Source organism: Elephantulus edwardii, unplaced genomic scaffold (genome assembly GCF_000299155.1).
Source record: "Elephantulus edwardii isolate Elephantulus edwardi_28Jun2011 unplaced genomic scaffold, EleEdw1.0 scaffold00169, whole genome shotgun sequence".
Classification (NCBI taxonomy): Eukaryota; Metazoa; Chordata; class Mammalia; order Macroscelidea; family Macroscelididae; genus Elephantulus; species Elephantulus edwardii.
Window position 1 is genome coordinate 4,836,911 of NW_006399919.1, and position 12,205 is coordinate 4,849,115.

The 12,205-nt window shown below is 38.7% G+C and overlaps 1 pseudogene; it reads right to left on the reverse strand.

Annotated features, from left to right (window-relative positions):
- Positions 1-12,205, reverse strand: part of LOC102870864 — a 70,927-nt pseudogene that overhangs the window by 5,874 nt on the left and 52,848 nt on the right.

The window sequence follows — 12,205 nt, forward strand, 5'->3', positions numbered from 1 at the left end:
TTCTGGACTCCTATCATGACAATAATATCTAATCACATTTCCCTTTTAAAACCAACTTCCCTTTCTAATTAAAACACTCATCAAAATTAGAATAGAAGGAAATTTCATCAACATTGTGAAAAGTATACATGCAAAACCCAAAGCCAATATTATTGTCAATGGAGAAAGGCTAAAAGTATTCTCCATGCTAGCCAAGGATGACCACTGTCACCAATCCTATTAAATGTATTGGAAGTACTTGCTAGGGTAACAAAACAAGAGAAGGAAAGAAAATGCATCCAGATGGGCAAAGAGGTGGTGAAACTGTTGCTATATGCTGATGATAAGATAGTGTACACAGAAAAACCCAAGGACTAAACAAAAAAATGGTTAGAGGTAGTGAGTCAATTTAGTAGATACAAGATCAATATACAAAAGTCAATGGAATTCCTAGACAGTAACAAAACACAGAGAAGGAAATGAAGAAAGTAATACAATTTACAATAACCAAGCAAAAATTGTGATACTTAGGAACAAATCTAACTAGAGATACAAAGAAAACTACAAAACACTTCGGTGAGAAACAATAAAAAACCCAAATAAATGGGAAAATGTTCCCTGTCCATGGATAGGGAGACTCAATATAGGGAAAATGAAAATACCACCCAAAGCAACCTACATGTTTAAAGCAATCTCAATATAGATATCAAATTCATTTTTCAAGGAGACTGAAAAGGCAATTCCCAAGTTTATTTGGAGGGGAAAGGAGTCCTGAATACACAAAGCACTTCTGAAAACAGAAAAGAAGTGGAAGGCATAGCACTTCCTGATCTCAAAAGAAGTGATAATGGTGGCCGTAATTCAATGGTGATTAAATTTCTAAAATACAACTTGTGGAAATAATCATGTGAATGAAGGAAAGTGTGATATAGATGTAATAACCAAAACAGTATGGTACCGGTATAATGACAGGCATATAGACCAATGGAACAGAACTGAAAACCCAGAAATTAACCCAGCTATCTATGATCAATTGATAATCGACAAGGAAACGAAACCTATCAAGTGGGAAACAACAACCTTTCCAACAAATGGTGCTGGTATACTGGACTGTTATCTGCAGAATGCCGGGGGGAAAAAAATCCACATGTTCACTATACACAAAAGTCACCTCTAAGTGGACTGAGACCTAGGGGTAAAGCCCCAAACCATAAAGATCATAAGAGACAAAATAGGACCAAACTTAGAAGGCCTAGCCTCTATAGTACAAAGAGGCCGACAAATGCAGCCAGAAAAGTACAACCAGGAGAGGATAAAATCAATGAATGGAACCTTCTTGAGATTAAATCCTTGTGTGCGTCAGAAACTTTTCCCAACAGGATGAAAAGAAAACCCACTGACTGGGGAAAAAAAATTGGCAATACCATTTCAGATAAAGGTCTCATAACAAAGTTTATAGAAAACTACAGGGTCGATGACTCAATAACAAAATGGGAAAAAGACATGGGAAGATTTTTTTTTTTACAGAGCAAGACATTCGGATGGCCAACAGACACATGCAAAAAAGTGCTTAAAGTCACTGGCAATAAAAGAGATGCAAATCCAAACCACAATGAGATATCATCTTACTCCAGCAGCAGTGGCAAAGTTTAACAGAACAGTAAACAGTAAATATTGGAGAGGATGTAGAGAGATTAGAACTCTTATGTACTGTTGATGTGATTGTTAAGTGATACAATCATTCTGGAAGGCAGATTGGTATTCCCTCAAAAAGCTGAATGAATATAGAAATTCCTTATGACTCAGCTATTCCACTGCTAGTAATATACCACAAGGAAATCAGAACTGAGATGCAGATGGAGATTTGTACACCCATGTTCATAGCAGCATTATTCACAATTGCAAGAACATGGAAACAGCCCAAATGTCCAACTACAATTGAACGGATTGACAAATTGTGGTACATTTACACAATGGAATACTACACAGCTTTCAAGAGCAATGGGAGAGACTGGAGAGCATTACACTGAGCGAACTAACTCAATCTCATGAGAACAAATAGTGCATAAGGTCATTGTTGTAAAAATAGAAAGTTAAATAATAAAATGTGTATGGGCATCCAAGGGAGTCCAAGGTAGCAGTAGATGGGTAAGGGTTGGCAGGGGTGGTGGGGATCACAGGATCACACAATTTGGTGAGTAGAAGGAGGGGGTAAAGAAAATGGGAAAGATCCAGTGGGGACCTGAAAAGAAGTGATAATGGTGGCCATAATTCAATGGTGATTAAATTTCTGAAATACAACGTATAGGAATAATCATGTGAATGAAGGAAAGTGTGAAACACAATGTATATGAATTTTGTATGCAAACCAGTATAAAAAAAGTCTGAAAAAAATTCCAAATAAATTAAAACCCACTGCTGTTAAGGCAGCTGTCTCTCATTGTGACCCTCCCTCGGGTTTTTGAGGCTGTAAATCTTTCCAGGGATGGACTGCCCGTCTAAGTTCTGCACAGGGGATTGGCGGATTTCTATCTCTGAGCTTATGGTTTGCAGCCCAACACTTTGTGCACTAAGCTACCAGTGCTCCTTGACATACAGCTTAAACTCAACTCTCAAAACTGCGGGAGCTCTAGAGGCCTCTTAGGAATTGCACTGCCAACTCAAAGACAGGTGGTTTGAATCCACAGCTACACGTATAAAATGAGTAAATGTTGGCTGTGATAATTTAACGATCAACATCAGTAAACCTCACAGTGCCTAAAGTTGCTAGAATGGTTATATGGTTTTAGATATAGGGCTAAGGGCAATTTTCTCCTGTGCATTTCCCCGCCTCCTGTTTTGAGTCTTTGAAACCCCAAGGGAGGGTTGTTATGAGCTGGACAGCAGTAAATGTGTGATTGAAAGTGAGCAAAAGGACTTGAGTATTCTTCAATCATATTCCATTTCTTTCATTTTCTTTAACTTGTCAACACTAAGAATCCTTCTATTTACATAGGATGTACTCATCTTTAGAATGAGAGCCCCTTCTATCAGCAGTAAGCACTCAACTGTGGAGTAGACTTGCCCCATTGAGCCAGTCTAGGAATGTGCTCTTAAATAAATGAGTTTGGCGAGCTCTGGTGGCCTAGTGGCAAGAGGCTGCACTGCAATCTCAGAGATATACGGTTCGAGTCCACCAGATGTTTTGCTGGAAAAGGAAGGACAATCTCCTCCTCTACTAGTCAGATCTGATTTGACGGTACACACACACACACACACACACACACACACACACACATAAAATAAAATTTAAAAAGTGAAGTTACTATTGCTACATTGTTTGATGGGGAAAAAACATGAAGACACATCCCCCCACCCCCAATTGTTGTTAATTCTGACCCACAACGACCCTCCACAGGGCTTCTGAGACTGTGAATCTCTACCACTCATCTTTCTCCGCTCAGCTCCTGGTGAATTTGAACTGTTGACCTTTAAGTTAGTAGCCTGACACATAACACATTTAGCCACCAGAGTTGCTTGATTACAGGGTTAGTAGTATATTAATTTGGTTTATTTTGTGGTTGTTTTCTTTTTTTAATACCTTGCCAGAGACTTATTACTGGAGTGTATTTTAGTGAAAAGCATGGTGTCTGGGATTTGCTTGATTAATTACTTTAGGTATTCACATACTAAGGTGCGTTACATGATGAAAAAGTTAAAAAGGAATAATAATAAAAAAGCTTGGTTGGGTCCCAGCTTTGATGTGTTGTTTTTTTTTTAAATAGTAAATTTCTTTTATTTAATTGGTACTAAGAATCCTCTGTTCTTATAGAAATCCCTCTTATATAAAAGTATACTTATTATTACAATAAAGGGTTCTTCCATCAACAACAGACACTACATGATGCAGGATATACACCCCATTGAACCAGTTTTTACCTGACTTTCTCCTGTTAAGTATACATGCAGACCTCCCCCCTTCCATTTAGCTAACATTTAAAAAATCTATTCCAGATTTATGTTTTTTAGCTAATCTACCAGATGTTTCTAGCCCTGCCTTCCTTGTTACTTTCAATATGTTGTTGTTATGTCGTTTGCGACTCATAGGGACCCTATGTACAACAGCCCTAAACCCTGCTCTATCCTGTGCCAATCTCATTGCCTCTGACACACCCATCCCGATTACCCCAGTCACTGAATCAATCCACCTCATAGAGGGTCTTCCCCTCCTGTGCTGTCCCTCCACCTTACCAAGCATGATGTCCCTATCCAAAGACCTGTCCCTCCTTACAACATGTCCAAAGTATGTCAGACGAAGCCCCAGAATCCTTGCCTCCAAGGAGCAGCCTGGTATAATCCTCTCCAAGATGAATCTGTTTGTTTTCTTGGCAGTCCATGGTACATTCAATACTCTTCTCCAGCACCACAGCTCTTTCAATATAGAGGCTAAAAAAAACTTTCTTCCAGCTTTCCTTACAAATTGCTAGACAACATGTTTTTTGTTTTGTTTTGTTTTAAATTTTTTTTATCTTACTCTGACTTATTTACAAAATTGGAATACTTTGTTTTTCACAAAAGATCCTTCTAATTTCCTCCACCCCATCTCTTCATCAAATTGTGCAACCCTATGATTAACACCCTACTCCCCCTCCTCATCCTCACCCCTCTATTTCCACCCTCCCCCTGCCTTGGATCCTGATACTCATTCTACAAAAATTGTTTTGACAATATGGTTTTGTCCAATGTGACATGAGTAGAAATTGGCTTGGGGTTCTGTGGAGTTTATCTTTTGATATGACTTTCATAGCCACTGAACTTGACTCTGCCATGTGTAGATGGGTGGAAATAAGTGAATAGGAAGTGTTAGTCTGTCCACAAGGGAATTGGCTATTTCACCATTCCACAAAGGGATTGGTCAGTCACACCAATCTACAAGGGGATTGTCTAGATTCACCAATAAATTGAGTGGCTCCATCAGCAGATTTTCTTCCCCACCGGTGAAAAAGGGAATCAGCAGCAACAAAAGAGTGTAGGAGACCTTTAAGAACCAGACATTCTTGCTCCAGCTACACCTACGGCAGCAGCAGGCATAAGGTGAAGCAGAAGACCAGAGAGACCTGACCTTACTGAGTTGGTTGCTATCTCCCACCCCTATTACCCACCACTCAAAGAAACAGAGCTGAGCTAGGGGCCTTCCCTAAGTTTGTTGGAAAATTTTGGAGTGGGAGGGGAGAGCCAATATTGACAGCACTGAGAACTTTGTAACAATGATCTAAATAAAGCCATGAAGTCCAAGACTAAGGGGCCTTGCTGAACATTTTGGAAATTGTCCTGACTGTATCATGCTATGAATCTAGATTATAACTTTTTTACTTCTTCAACATGGTTCTGTGGGGTCTGTGAGCGATTGCATTGAGTTTGGAGCCAGTAAAGCAATAAGACAGGGGTTGAGATGAATAGAAAGGGGTGTGAGAGCATGTGAGACACATTTGACCTCATGGGAATTGATTTTGTGCTATTGTTGCTGTTGACAGGGACAGTTCCCATTTGTGTAGTTGGTAAAGGTCAGATATGGCTCTCCCCACACAGCCCTTGTTTTTTCCACAGGTTCCTTGGAAAAATTTTAGCTTTCTTGATAAAAGGAAAAGATGTCATCAATACAAGGGTGCTCCTTAGAGACAAAGAAGGTGAGACTTTGTCTTGCTTATTTGAGGCATGTTCTCAGAAAAGATCAGTCCCTGGAAAAGGATGTTTTGTTTGGAAAGGTGGAGTGTCAGAGAAGGACAGGAAGACTCTCAAGGAGATTGATTGACATAGTGGTTGTGATGGTTGGTTTAAGCACTGCAAAGATTGTGAGGACGGTGTGGTATTGGGCAATGTTCGTAAAGTTCCTATGAGTCAAAACTGACTTGTGGCACCTACCAACAACTCTTCTTCTCTGCCTTCAATGTGAACGCATTACGTGGCGATACAGCAGCCGCCTTGAAACCATGAGATAAGACTTATGAGGGAAAAACAAAGAATCTAGAGACACTGACCTCCATTCATCACCAAATTACTGAAACAACCCTAGCTGTCATCTTCTTTCAAACTTGCTGTTGTCGGAATCATACAATGCTGTTAATCTATTTCTAGCTGGACTTTATTTGTAGCAGAATACATCCCAACTATGTAGATGGAATACCAGTTAACACATTTCAACAAACAGATGCAGCCTTGGATGGGCTTACTAGGTTGTGCCTAGAAATCTGGAGGACAACCAACTGGCTAACTGACTGGAAACAATCCATATATATTCTCATTTCAAAAAACGGTGACCCAACGGAGTGTGGAAATTATTAAACAATGTCACTAATATCACATGCAAGCAAGACCCTACCAAAGATTATAAAAAAAAAAAATGATTGGAACAGTGTATCAGCAAAAAGCTGTCAGATGTGCAAGCAGGACTTAGAAGAGGCCGTGGCACTAGAGACATAATAGCCAAGGTCAGATGACTCTTAGCTGAAAGTAGAGTACCAGAGGATGTCTGTGTTTCATTGACTATGCAAAGACATTTGACTGTGTAGACCACAACAAATTGTGGCTAACCTTGAAAAGAACGGGATCCCAGAACACTGAATTGTTTTCATGTGAAACTATACTTGGACCAGGAAGTAGTCATCAAAACAGATCAAGGAAATACTGTATGGTTCAAAATCAGAAAAGGTGTATGTATGTCAGGGATGCATCCTATCACCAAAACCTTTCAATCTATATGCAGAACAGATATAGGCAGGGTTTTACAGAAAATGTGGAGTCAGGTATGGGAAGCCAATACTAAATATTTGTAATCAACTGAATGTTGTTTCAGGATGTGGGGGAGGCATGGTTCAAGCTGGAGTTCAAGCTGGAGTTCATGGTCCAAGCTGAGGCCCTAAGGCAGTCCTTAAGGGTTTTACCAGATTCTTGCATTTGCTAAGGCTCCCTCCTGAGTCAAGAAGAAGGTTTTCAATAGAAAGAGCTTGGCTTCATTTGCACTGAATTCTCTTTGTGATTTACTTCCTGATAATTTTCAATAAAGATACAGGGAATCTGGAATGGGAGTCTTCAGTAGAGAACTGCTGGCTCCCTGTTTTTCATGCTCTCTGCTCTATCCCATTCCCAGCCGTCTGTCTGTCTCATTATTAAGAATTATAAAATTACCTTCGGTCTGCAACAGACAGGATTGGAGGAAGACTCGTCAACAACCTGCATTATGCAAATGACACGACCTAGCTTGTTGAAACTGAAGAGAATCTGAAGGACCTTGTTTCAGAAGGTCAAGGACTATAATATACTCACATACTGTGGACACATGGCCAGGAGGGACCAGTTCTTGGAAAAGGACACCATGCTTGTAGAAGTGGATAGACAGTATAGTAGAAGATCCAGATGAGATGGATTGACACAGTAACTGGGGTAACGGAGGCAGGTGTGTTAGAGACAGTGAAACTGGCTCAGGATAGGACAAGGTTCAGAGCTATTGTACATAGAGTTGCTATGAATCACAAGTGACTCGCCATCATATAGCTGCAGCAAAAACAACATCCTATCTATTAAATTTTCCAACTAACAAGCCAGAGGATAAGTTTTTAATTCTGATGCTGGAAAACTGATAATATATATTCTGTAGTTTGCAGTCTTTAGTGCCTAAGACACATTGTTTGTTTTAAAGACTAATTCAGAAGGAATATATGAATATAATGTATATGAATGAAACACAAGATATATGAATTTTGTATACAACCCAATATAAAATTAAAACTAAACTAAACAGTACAAATATTACAAGCACAAGTTTTGAAATAATAAAAACAACGGACTGATTCAAAGGCTTATCTATGTTATGAGAATTCCATTTTATTTAAGTGGGCAAATGCTGCTGTTTAGGGTAAAGTCTTGGATTGTATGCCACAACCCAGCTTGCTGCAATTGAGGAGGACCTAAAGCACTTGCTGCAGAAGGTCAAGGACTGCAGCCGTCAATATGGATTGAAGCTCATAATCAAGAAAACAAAGATTCTCACTACTGGGCCAATTGGCAGCATTATAATAAGTGGGGAAGAGATTGAGATTGTTAATAGCTTTCGTTTGCTTGGCTCCACAATCAACACTCTTGGTACTAGAAGCCAGGAAATCAAGAAACGAATTGCATTGGGAAAGTCGACTGTCAGGGACCTCTTCAGAGTACTGAGGAGCAACAATATCATTCTGGAGACTAAGGTGCGCCTGATACAGGCCATGGTCTTTGCAATCACTTGTTCTGTGTCAGAAAGCTTCATAATGACTAGGGATAATAGAAAGAGAATTTGATGCCTTTGAACTGTGGTGTTGGAGAGGAGTGTTGAATGAACTGCCAGGAGAACAAACAATTTTGTCCTAGAGAGGGTGAAGCCAGACTGCTCTTTGGAGGCAAGGATTCTGAAGCTTTGTCTTACATACTTTGGGCGTGTTGCAAGGAGGGAACCGGTCCTTGGAGAAGGGCATCATGCGTGGAAAGGTGGGATAAAATTTTGTATTACAAATGTAAAAAAATTGAAGCCAGACTGCTTCAATTCAAGGTCTTTTAGCTTGTTTTCCATTAGCATACAATAATGCTGTGGTGAATCTTTCTACATTGTTGATAATTTTCTGAGATCACCTCTTGGGCAGAATTACTAAGTCAAAATATTGGGATCAGAATATTTGACTATTTTGATTCTTTCAAGAGCTATGGGACCAGTTTTTCCTTCTACCAAGATATACTCAATATACTTGTCTCACCTCAGTGGTTCTTGAGGATAATATTTTATTATTTATCTTAAAGAAAATTTTTAACTTATGCTTGTTTACTTACAAAGTTCATATACATTGTTTTTCACACCAGCTCTTTCCCATTTCCTTTTCCCACCTTTCCCTCCAGGCATCAAATTGTAATAACTAACAATTATTAATTGTATAATTAACACCCCCTCAAGTCCCCCATGCCCCTCTCACCTCTCTACTCTCACTCTCCTCTTCTCCCCTTGTATCCTTATACACGTTTTACAATAATGGTCTTATATAGTATTGGTCCTAATGGGACTGAGTTAGTTCACTTTGCCTAGTGCTCTCCAGTCCCTCCCCAGTTAGGCAGTGATTTAGAAAATCATTGCTCATAAGGATAATACTTTTTTTTTAAGAAAATCTTTGTCAAGTTGGTAGTTTCCTCATCACCAATGATATTCTAATGTTTAAATGTAATTTTAAAATAGTTATTCAAAAGGTTGGATTCCCCCCCCCCATAGGTTTAATAGCCATTTGTATTTCAGCTATGAGTTTCCCCCTTAAATAAAATATTTCTCTATTATGTGAATTTAAAAATTATATATATAGCGTATCTTTTTATCAAATCAGAAATTATCTGCATAATACAACCAGAGTATTTTGGTGATCTGAAGATAGTAATCTTTGAGTGGACGAGTGGTGTGAGACATTATGCAAATGTTCAACGAATAGAAATACTTCTAATTCACTCAGCTCATAGCTCTTACCTTCTGTTTCAACTACAATGTAAGTACTTCCCTTTCCGGCTTTGAAGTGATCAGTAACATGGCAATGAAATAACCAGGTTCCAAAGTCCCTGGGAAACATTATTATGGTTGTACAGGTCCCAGGAGGAAGGTTATAAATGTCAGAACAATATAGTCCCGAATCCTCAACAAGGAAAGGAAGTATCTTGAATGCTTAGAAAAGGTGTTAGTCATTTACGTATCTTACCTTTTGCTGTGACAACCAATGCTGATATTTTCATAGATGATAGTGGGGAAACATTAAGTGCAGATATTTCTTTCTTTCTTTCTTTTTTTTTTATTGCACAGGGAGACGAGAAGACCAGGTATATGAAGCGGGGGAGGTAAGAGAAGTATTAGCGTGCGCGCATGAGCGCGCACGCAAATATGTAGCAAGAACTTAAGAAATTGAGACCCGTAAGACTCTGGAAATACTGCCAAGTAGACAGACGAAATGCTGATTTTTTTTCTCCCACTGGCTGTTGAGTGGGTATTCAAACCATTGGAGTTTGTTGCTTGTTTGTTTTTGTTGTTGTCTTGTTTTAAGATTTTGCATCTAAGGGAAAAGCAATATACAGGCCTACCTCATTTCATTGCACTTTGTTTTATTGTGCTATACACATATCTTTTTTTTAAAAAAAATTAAAATTTTATAGCATCCAGCAAGACTAACATCACCGTTTTTCTAACAGCATTTGTTCACTTTGTGTCTCTGTGTTCCATTTTGGTTTTCACAAAATTATCTCAAACTTTTTTCATGACGTCACTGCAAATTTTGTAGACTACAGAAACATAGCTTTCATATGCTGGGGGAAACCAAAAACCTTGTGTGACTTGCTTTATTGCAACATTTACTTTATTGCAGTAGTCTGGAACCGACCCACAATCTCTGCATCTCTGAGGTATGCCTGCAGGTGGCATCATAAACATTTCCAAGATGCAGAAGATGTAGAGATAGGAAAAATCTTTTCCTGAGAATCTGGATTTGGTAAATGCTTCTGTGATAGATGGAAATAAAATCATTCTTCCAGAGATGTGGTTCTGTGCGATGGTCATGAATCAGGGTTCTGGAATAAGAGTAGGAGTGGAAATCCTACTTAGACTTTCTACTTATGGAATGATACGTTTTTGTCTTGTTATTACCTGGTTTTATTTCTCTGAAAAGTAGGGATTAAACAGAACCTGTTTCAGAGAAATGTTGTAAGGATTTAAAGAAAAACCCAATACAAAGTACTAAGCATAATTTCTGGTATTCAAGGAACACCAAGTGCATGGTAATGAAATAATAAAAATAATAATAATTATTATTATAGAACTGTTATCATAAATTCCATGTAATCTAGTACCTTGTAATACAGTCACGGAGGATTTGAGTTGTCAGTCAAAATCTTTAAGTACTTGCTCACTAACTGAAATGTTGGCAGTTTGAACCAACCCAGAGATCCCTCTGAAAACAGACTGATGGTCTGTTTCAACCGTTTATAGCCTTGAAAGCCTTATCTTATGGAGCAGTTCTGCTCTGCATGTGGGATTGCCATGCACCACAACTGTCTCAGTAGCAACCAACAACACTAATAATATAGCCATGATTCACTGTACCAAAGAATTGACTGATACAGAAGAATTTCAAGTAACAACATACGATCAAGAGGCAATAGTGATGAGGAAGGACATTTAAGCTGCTCTGAAGGAATTGGCAAAAAAAAAAAAAAGACATACCAGGAATTGATGGCATACCAATTGGCATATTTCAACAAATATAGCCATGGACGTGCTCACCAGGTTGTGTTAAGCAATATGGAAAGAGATCCATATTTATTCCCTTCCAAAAAAAAGGTGACCTGACAGTGTGGAAATTATCAAACAATATCACTAACATCACACACAAGCAAAATCCTGCTAAAGATTTTAAAAAATTGACTGGAACAGTACATCAATAGAGAACTACAGAAATACAAGTTGGTTTAGAAGAGGTTGTGGCACTAAGGACATCATAACCAATGTCAGACGGATTTTGGCTGAAAAGAGAGAGTACCAGAGGTATATCTATCTGTGTTTCATTGACTATGCAAAGGCATACAATGTGTGAATCACAACAAAATGTGGCTAACCTTGAGAAGAATGGGAGTCCCAGAACACTGAATTGTGCTCTTGCAAAACCTATAATTGGACTAGGAAGTAGTTGTCATAACAAAGCAAGGAAATATTGCATGGCTAAAAATCAGAAAAGGTATACGTCAGGGATGCATCCTGCCTCCTAACCTTTTCCACCTATATGAAGAACAGATCATTTGGAAGGCTGGACTTTATGAGGAGGAATGTGGCATCAGGATTGGAGGAAGATTGATCAGTCTACGTTATGCAGATGACTAAACCTTGCTTGCTGAAACTGAGGAGGATTGGAAGCCTTTGTTGTGGAAGAAGATGGTAGTTTTCAATATGAACTGAAGCTCAACATTTAAAAAAAACCCAAACCAAAAACCCAAATATTCTCACCACTGGCAAACCAATACAAAAATTTAAAAAAAAATTATAAGAACTGGAACAAAACTTCATCATAGAAGAAGTGTTTGGTCAGCCTTAAAAGATCAAAGAGTTAAACAACTAAGAGAATATAGATGGCTAGGATACCTAAACCAAGTTTGAGACCAAATTCCAAAGGTTTGAATGTCATGCATTCAGACTTCCTCTTGGCTG